The sequence below is a fragment of the Muntiacus reevesi genome, chromosome 12, assembly GCF_963930625.1.
Source record: "Muntiacus reevesi chromosome 12, mMunRee1.1, whole genome shotgun sequence".
NCBI classification, from domain to species: domain Eukaryota; kingdom Metazoa; phylum Chordata; class Mammalia; order Artiodactyla; family Cervidae; genus Muntiacus; species Muntiacus reevesi.
The window spans coordinates 10,014,400-10,023,070 of NC_089260.1; the positions used below are offsets into that span (position 1 = coordinate 10,014,400).

An 8,671-nucleotide genomic window follows, 5' to 3' on the forward strand; every position below is an offset into this window, starting at 1 on the left:
AATATCAACAACCTCAGATATGCAGATGATACCACTTTAATGGCAGAAAGTAAAGAGGAACTAAAGAGCTTCTCGATGAAAGTCAAAGAGGAGAGTGAAAAAGATGGCTTAAAACTCAACATTCAAAAAACAAAGATCATGGCATCCAGTCCTACAACTTCATGGCAAATAGTTGGGGGAAAAGTAGAAATAGTGACAAGTTTTATTCACTTAGACTCAAAAATCAATGTGGACGGTGACTGCAGCCACAAAACTAAAAGACACTTGCTCCTTGGAAGACTAGTTACGACAAACCTAGAGAATGTATTAAAAAGCAGAGACATCACTTTGTTAACAAAGGGCCATATAGTCAAAGCTACAGTTTTTCTGGTAGTCAGGTATGGATGTGAGAGTTGAACCATAAAGGAGGCTGAGCACTGAAGAATTGATGTTTTCAAACTGTGGTGCTGGAGAAGACTCTTGTGAATCCCTTGGACAGCAAGGAGATCAAACTAGTCAATCCAAAAGGAAATCAACCCTGAATTTTCATTGGAAGGACTGATGCTGAAGTTCTAATACTTTGGCCACCTGATGCAAAGAGCTGAATTATTGGAAAAGACTCTGATGTTGGGAAAATTGAAGGTAAGAGAAGAGGGCAACAGATGATAAGATGATTGGATGGCACTACTGACTAAGTGGACATGAGTTTAAGCAAACTGCAGGAGATAGAGAAGGACAGGGAAGCCTGGCATGCTGCAGTTCACTGGGTCGCAGAGTCAGACATGACTTAGCAACCAAAAAACAACAACAATCTCTTTGCTTATTACACGTTTCTGAATTGTTCTGTTCTCTTCTTTAGGTATAATTATCAGAAATTCCAAATGCTCATATAATGGACTTCATTCTTTTTTCTCCAAACACAGTTTTCTTTTTATGCATTCAGTATTTTAGCTAGGGTAACTTTTCAAGTCTGTTCTCCACACATTAAATTTTCTATAATAACATCAGTTCTACTCTTTACTGCCTCAAATATGGACTTATTTAGTATGTTACTGTGATAGGCAGGATAATGTTCCCCTTCAAAGATGCCCAAGCTCTAATTTTTAGAACTTGCGAATGTGTTACCTTATACTGCAAAAGGAACTTTGCAGATGTGATTCAATGAATAACCTCCTGGACTATCTAACTGCGTCTCTAAATGTTTTAAGCTCTCCTGGTTGTGGTCATAAGTGTATTTGACTACAGAAAAAGAGTCAGATGCAATGTTGCTGGCTCTGAAGATGGAGGAACCATCTTCATAAATCAATGAATGTGTGCAGCCTCTAGAAGATGGAAAAGGCAAGGAAACATCTCTACCAGAGGCCCCTGAAAAGAAAGAATTCCTGCCCATACTTTGATTGTAGTTCAGTAAAACCTATATCAGACTTCTGAAATACAGAATTATAACATCCTGAATTTGTGGTAGTTTGTTACATCAGGAATATAAAACTAATACAGTTCTCACATTTTTTCAGTTTTTTCATCCTCTTTTTGTTCTACCTAATCTTCTTTCCACTGTCACTTAATCATGGCTCTTTTTACATACAGTTCTCTTTTCTATGTGTTAGATATCAAAGAATTCTATCAAATGTTCTTCCTTACCTTAAAATTCTTAGATTTTTCACAGGTACACCTATGAATATTCTGCCAATTTCCTTTTTCTTGGCTTTGTGGGATTTTTTTGTTGTTGTTCCACTTTATTCATTTCAAATGCTGTATCTATCCAGAAAAATTTGGCATTGAAAGAGCCTATATAGATCATTTCTATATAATCCAGTGTTTTCCAATGAGCGTGTGTGGAGGTTGAGGGAGATACTGAAGAAAGGAGAAGAGAATAAACCTCTATGAACAGACAAAATGAAATCAGGAACTGTGAGATTACTGTTTAAATTATACCTTAAAAAATCTAATATATCCCTGACCAGAAAGATTCAGTGCTATAGTTAATCACTGTGAATAATGAGAATTTTCATAATAGTCAAGTATAGTCAAAAAATGGTAGAAAACCAACAAAAATCTTCAACTCTTTCTATTCTCAAATAAGGAACTTGATGCCTGAAGACATTATAAAATCTAACGAATGATATGTCTACTGCATGAAGCCAGGTCTGAAGCTTTCACTCCAGTGCACTTTCTACCTGATGGAGGTTATAAACTGCAATCCACAATTAGGATTCTGTCACAGGTATCCATATAATTTTTATACAAATATATATTTGAATATTTTAAAATTCAAAGTATGTAAAAAATGCTTTGGGATTAAACTATTTTCGTCTTCGCCAAAATTTTAAGGTGTTCAGTCTAACTGGTCTGCTGCTTTTGCAACTTTAATCTGTGTAATACCACTACAAAAAAAATGAAGCTACTTTATTCCTGCTTCTTTCTCCATGTTTAATGGCTTAAAAATCATGAAACTAATACAATCCTCTCATTTAGGGAACTATCTCCACCTTCTGATTCAACATAACAGAGTTTGTTAAACCACTAAGTACAGAGGATTTACCTTTCTATCATTGTTTTTTAACACTGCAAAATTAAAAAGTAAGCTATGTTGATTTAGTGGCTAAGTCATGTCCCGCTCTTGTTACCTGCCAGGCTCCTCTGTCCATGGGATTATCCAGGCAAGAATACTGGAGCAGGTTGCCATTTCCTTCTCCAGGGGATCTCCCCGACCCAGGAATCAAACCCAGGTCTCCTGCATTACAGGCAGACTCTTTACCAACTGAGCTACAAGGGAATTAGTAAGAAGTAAGCTAAGAAGCCACCTTTTCTTTTTCATGAAAAGATATACCTACTCACTCTATTGTTGCAAGGATACTTAACACTTGAACCATATAAGAAAGGATTAAATGTACACAATAGGTGTGACCAAAACTTAGGTCTTAGGAGTCTATGATTCTTTTATGTTCAATAAGGATATATTTAGTCTTAAGAATATCAAATATAATTAAATATATATCGCTATTTTCCACTAATATAATTTTAGTCATTCCAAGAGAATACCAAAAAGTAGCCATATTCTAAGCAGAATTTTTAAGACCTTCACACTCAAGAGTCAAATTTATTGATACCAAAAACATGGTACATACTGAACAGATGAACGGATAAATGAGGTGTGGTATGTAAACATAGAAGCTTCCCAGATGGCACTGTGATAAAGAATCTGCCTGCCAATGCAGGAGATGCAAGAGATATTGGTTTGACTCCTGGGTCAGAAGATCCCCTGAAGCAGGAAATGGCAACCTGCTCCAGTATTCTTGCTTGGAAAATTCCATGGACAGAGCAGCCTGCGGGACCACAGCCCATGGGGCTGCAGAGATGTGGTGTGCAAGTATATATATACATATGCATATATAAAATAGAATACTAGTTAGACATAAAAAGAATAAAATCTTTCCATTTGCAATAATACAAAGCCCTAGAAGGTATTATTCTCAGTGAAATAAGGCAAAGACAAATACTGTATATTATCACTTATATGTGAAATCTAAAAAATAAAATGAATGAAAATAACAAATCAGAAACAGACTCACATAGAACAAATTACTGGTTATCAGTGGGGAGGCTGGAAGAGAGCAGGGGCACAATAGGGGTAGGGTACTAAGTGGTATAAACTACTATGTATAAAATAAATATACCACAAGGATACACTGTAGAGCATAGGAAATATACCTAATGTTCTATAATAAATTTAAACGGGGGTATAATCTACAAAAATTCTGAATCACTATGTTGCATGTGTGCTTAGTCACTTAGTCGAGTCCAACTCTCTGTGTGAACCAATGGACTGTAGCCCACCAGGCTCCTCTGTCCACAGAATTCTCCAGGCAAGAATACTGGAATGGGTTGCCATGCCCTCCTCCAGAGAAGGAGTACGTCAAGGCTGTATACTGTCACCCTGCTTTTTTAACTTATATGCAGAGTACATCATTAGAAATGCTGGGCTGGAGGAAGCACAAGCTGGAATCAAGAATGCCGGGAGAAATATCAATAACTTCAGATATGCAGATGATACCACCCTTATGGCAGAAAGTGAGGAAGAACTAAAGAGCCTCTTGATGAAAGTGAAAGAGGAGAGTGAAAAAGTTGGCTTAAAGCTCAACATTCAGAAAACTAAGATCATGGCATCTGGTCCCATCACTTCATGGCAAATAGATGGGGAAACAGTGGAAAACAGTGGCTGATTTTATTTTTCTGGGCTTCAAAATCACTGCAGATGGTGATTACAGCAATGAAATTAAAAGATGCTTACTCCTTGGAAGGAAAGTTATGACCAACCTAGACAGCATATTAAAAAGCAGAGACATTACTTTGCCACCAAAGGTCCATCTAGTCAAGGCTATGGTTTTTCCAGTGGTCATGTATGGATGTGAGAGTTGGATTGTGAAGAAAGCCAAGTGCCGAAGAATTTATATTTTTGAACTGTGGTGTTGGAGAAGACTCTTGAGAGTCCCTTGGACAGCAAGGAGATCCAACCAGCCCATCCTAAAGGAGATCAATCCTGGGTGTTCATTGGAAGGACTGATGTTGAAGCTGAAACTCCAATACTTTGGCCACCTGATGCAAAGAGCTGACTCACTGTAAAAGACCCTGATGCTGGGAGGGATTGGGGGCAGGAGGAGAAGGGGATGACAGAGGATGAGATGGCTGAGTGGCATCACCAACTTGATGGACATGGGTTTGGGTGAACTCCGGCAGTTGGTGATGGGCAGGGAAGCCTGGCGTGCTGCGGTTCAGGGGGTCACAAAGAGTCGGACATGACTGAGCGACTGAACTGAACTGAACTAAGGGATCAAACCCAGGTCTCCCACATTGCAGGCAGATTCTTTACTGCCTGAGCCACCAGGGAAGCTCAAGAATACTAGAGTGGGTAGCCGATTCCTTCTCCAGGGGATCTTCCTGAACCAGGAATAGAACCGGGGTCTCCTGCCTTGCAGGCAGATTCTTTACCAGCTGAACTACCAGGGAAGCCCAGTAGCTTCTAAAACTGATACAGTATTATAAAACTACTACACTTAAATTTAACAGAAAAGAAAAAATATGGTACATAGGAACAAAGACTAGGGGGAAATTTGCTCTAGTTCCATGTTTCTTTATGGAGGAACTCCACTGGAATAGTTGTGAGATGATTTTGGCATTGGAGTAGAAGAAGGAAATTTTTTACTGAGCTGGTGGACCTGTACATTATACAATATTCAACATCCTTAAACTTCAAGGTCCTAAAAGCCAGTTGCTTTTAAGGATATTCTCATAATAGTTTGAGCAAACTCTAGGAGATAGTGAAGGACAAGGGAGCCTGGCTTGCTGCAATCCATGGGGCTGCAAAGCATTAGACACGACTTAGTGACTGAACAACAACAATTATTTAACAACATCCCTACATACTTCAAATGGCTCAGAGGTACTATCCAGGATGAAAAACCAGAGGACTAGATTAATAGTCCTGGTCTCAGATTCCACTCAGTATTCACAGCTTCTCAACAGGGAAGTTATCTGATCCAAAGCTGAAATCCAGAGGTCCATATTATTTCAACGAGTAGAGATAACCTATTACAAACCTGTAAACACTAGAAGTTTATCTTCTTTTTCTTCCCTCTCTGCCCTAGAACATAGAGACCACCAATTCTAAGTATATCTATCTGTTCTTTAAACTGAAGTTTTCTCTCACTGGACTGAAGTCTAGGTACTGAGACAGGGAGTGGAGCTAGAAAGGGGAAGGAAGTACTAGTTCTCAGTTTTGGTCTCCCGCTGAAAGCAATGCATCCAGTTAGCTCTGATGTAATGAACTGGATATTACCAACTCCACCTGTCTGTTTACAAACACAATAGCTATTACTTACCAAGCCCTGAAAACTCTAATTCCATTACAACTGTGTCTGTAATCAATTTGTCTTTATACCAGTTTTTCTACTATAAATGACGTGAGTTAACAAAATAATAGTCAAATACTAAACAGTTTGAATAAAATTATAAGTGCTAGAGAAGCAATACTCATGTTTATTACAAAAGATACGTATTTTCCTTTTTCATCATTTTCCCTATCTAATGATAGTATCTACTACTGATGCCCACTTTTATTAATAAAGTTAGATAAAGGTATATTAGCAAACAAAATATTTCTATTTACAACCTTCCATTTTAATCCAGAAATCAGGAAAAGAGCCAAACCCAGAGTCAAATACAGTATTTTTTAGCCATGGGAAATTATGTTATAAAGGTTATTCATTTGAATTTAAGAATTCTAGTAGCATATACTAAAAGTAATGTTTTTATTTGTCAAAAATGGGCTTTGATAGAAGAGAAAGTTTGTGTACTTAATGTTTGTCTAAAAAATACAATTTAACATTTCCCCAAACAAGTTGAGACAATAATTTCTCTTTTCATTTCCTAAATATAAGAATATTCTCTGAAAGAATGATCAAATGGCATTTGTAATAAAATTCAATTTACATGGTTTGAGTCATCTATAATTTATTGATCATTGGTAGTTCATGCTTGTTAAATACTAAAAAAATAAATATTTTTTTTTAAAAGAAGAAGAAAAAGGATTCATTGAAGACCATAAACTAAGGTTAGCTACAGTAAGATGCATTGTGGAAGACATGGAAGAGACCCAAGTCTCCTCCCAGTACTTTTGGATATAAATTACTCAAGTCACTCCTTGGAGTGATGCAAGATAGGAGAATAATTTTCTTAACTCTCAAGAAGTTGATCGAGAACAGATGCTCTTTATCCAACATCCACTTATGTTTCGAATTGTGTCTTTTTCTAAAGAGAGAGTCAGTAGTTTCCCTTGGCTTCTCAAAATGGTATATACCACCAAAAAGGTCATTCATCATTGAATCAAAAAGTAATCTGTCCCAATTTTTTCAGGCTATGCATGTACTTGAAAAAATCTAGTGATATTAAAGGGGAAAAAAGTATGCAGGACATTTCAGGAACTACGTAAGAAGAGCTAATACTGAATCAACAACAGAGATCATAGAGACAAAAAAAAAAAAAAAGATTAAAAGTGTAATCAATAACACTTTACAATTAGCCCTCCTTACGTTTTATAACCAAAGGGCACATAAGTATCTTCACTTCCCAGATGAGAGAACAGTTATGAAGGTTACTGCCCAATGGCAAATATTTCCTAACAGCTAGACTCCTGATTTTTAGGTCAATCTTCTTCCCAGTGAACAAGCAGTACAAGCTTCCTTCTTGGGGATTTATACAGTAAACCTAGCACAAGGAAGTAAAAGCAGACTTTTGGTTCCTTTGCATTTTGTCTGTGGAAAGTTTGTGCTGCTGAATCATTTGGGGCCAGCTGATGGGTGCAAAGAAGAGATGTGAAATGAATGGTTATCTATGGTTACTATCTCACAGTTAATCATTAAATAGGACAGTGGAGCCAAACAGGGCTTCAGTCACTTAGTACCAACCACCCATCTCCATAAGCGGGTCTCAAAGGGAGATCATACATTATTAGGATCTGTCCAAAAATGACTTGCCTCAACTTCAGAGAAGCTCCTTGAGCTCAAACAGGAGCAGCAATCAAAATGACTTCCAGGTGGAAGAAATCCCATCTCCTATCTCCCTTGTCCTAGTCATCCACAGGTGCACCAGTTAGACCTTGTGGCTTCAAGCATACACCAAACCCCAGGAAAAGGCTCATTCCCGCCCCACCATCCTGGCAAATAAAGCCACTTCTGGCTGCCTGAAACCCTTCTCTGAGCATGTTCTGGTCTGCAGATCCTTGTTCATTTTGGAAGGAGAGGAGCTGAAAAGTGTGGAGAGGAGTAACATGGGAGAGGGAGGCCTGAGTGGGAGCTCTGCACCCACGACACCGGAGAGCAGGACAGCGAAATCAGTGGACGCCACTTCACTGAGGCCACAAGAGGGGCGGCCCCAACCCGAGAGGAAGGCCGCAGGGAGGCGGCCGGAGCCCCGCTTCGCAGGGCCGGGCTGCCAGGGCCAGACACGCTGGCAGGGCGGGGCCCGCCGTTCCTTAGCAACCGCGGCGGCCACGCCCACCCCGCGAGCCCCGTGCCCGCCGCCCCACCCCCACCGCGCGCGCCCCACGCGCCCGGAAGGCTCCTCACGCCACGACCGTTCCTACGGGGTTTCCTGGGCTCTGGGGTCCTCCACTGCCAAAGCCCCCTCCCCGCCCACCTCCGCCCAGCCCGCCCACGTGCGGCTCCCAGGGGTGGGCCGAACGGTCCCTAAACGCACTGGGGACCCACTGAGGAACCGCTTTCACCCCCAGACCCCGAGCTTCCCGGGCAGGGCCTCCCCAACCCCCTCGCCACCCCTGCCTGACACACACACACACCACACACACCTCAGTTCAGCCAACGCAAGGGCCGACCAACTACGTGTCCGGCTGGAAATGTTGCTGTCCACGGTCCTGTCACTCAGGGGAGGGGGCGGGACGAGCCTGCCGGACTCCCAGAGGGCGGCACGGGGAAGAGGCGGGCTCGACGGAAGGGGGCGGGAGCAGCCCTAACCTGCGCTCCGATTGGCCAGGCTCTCTGTCTATCCTCCGCGAGGGTCCCCCGACGGAAATGCGCGGGCGATGTGGCCTTTCCTCAAGGTTTAACGCGATTCTCAAGCTCTCATCCCTGTCTCCAAACTGACTCTAGAAATTGAAAATAAGGACTGCCACTTGTTT

At 40.8% G+C, this 8,671-nt stretch overlaps 1 protein-coding gene across 2 annotated transcripts in view; it reads right to left on the minus strand.

Annotated features, from left to right (window-relative positions):
- TRIQK (triple QxxK/R motif containing) overlaps window positions 1–8,458 on the minus strand; it is a 102,301-nt gene extending 93,843 nt beyond the window's left edge. For both annotated transcript variants that reach the window (XM_065902716.1, XM_065902715.1), the window contains exon 1: window positions 8,342–8,458. The gene's annotated coding sequence lies outside the window, so the exon portion shown is untranslated. The remainder of the gene's footprint in view (window positions 1–8,341) is intronic.
- Between the last annotated feature and the right edge of the window lie 213 nt (window positions 8,459–8,671).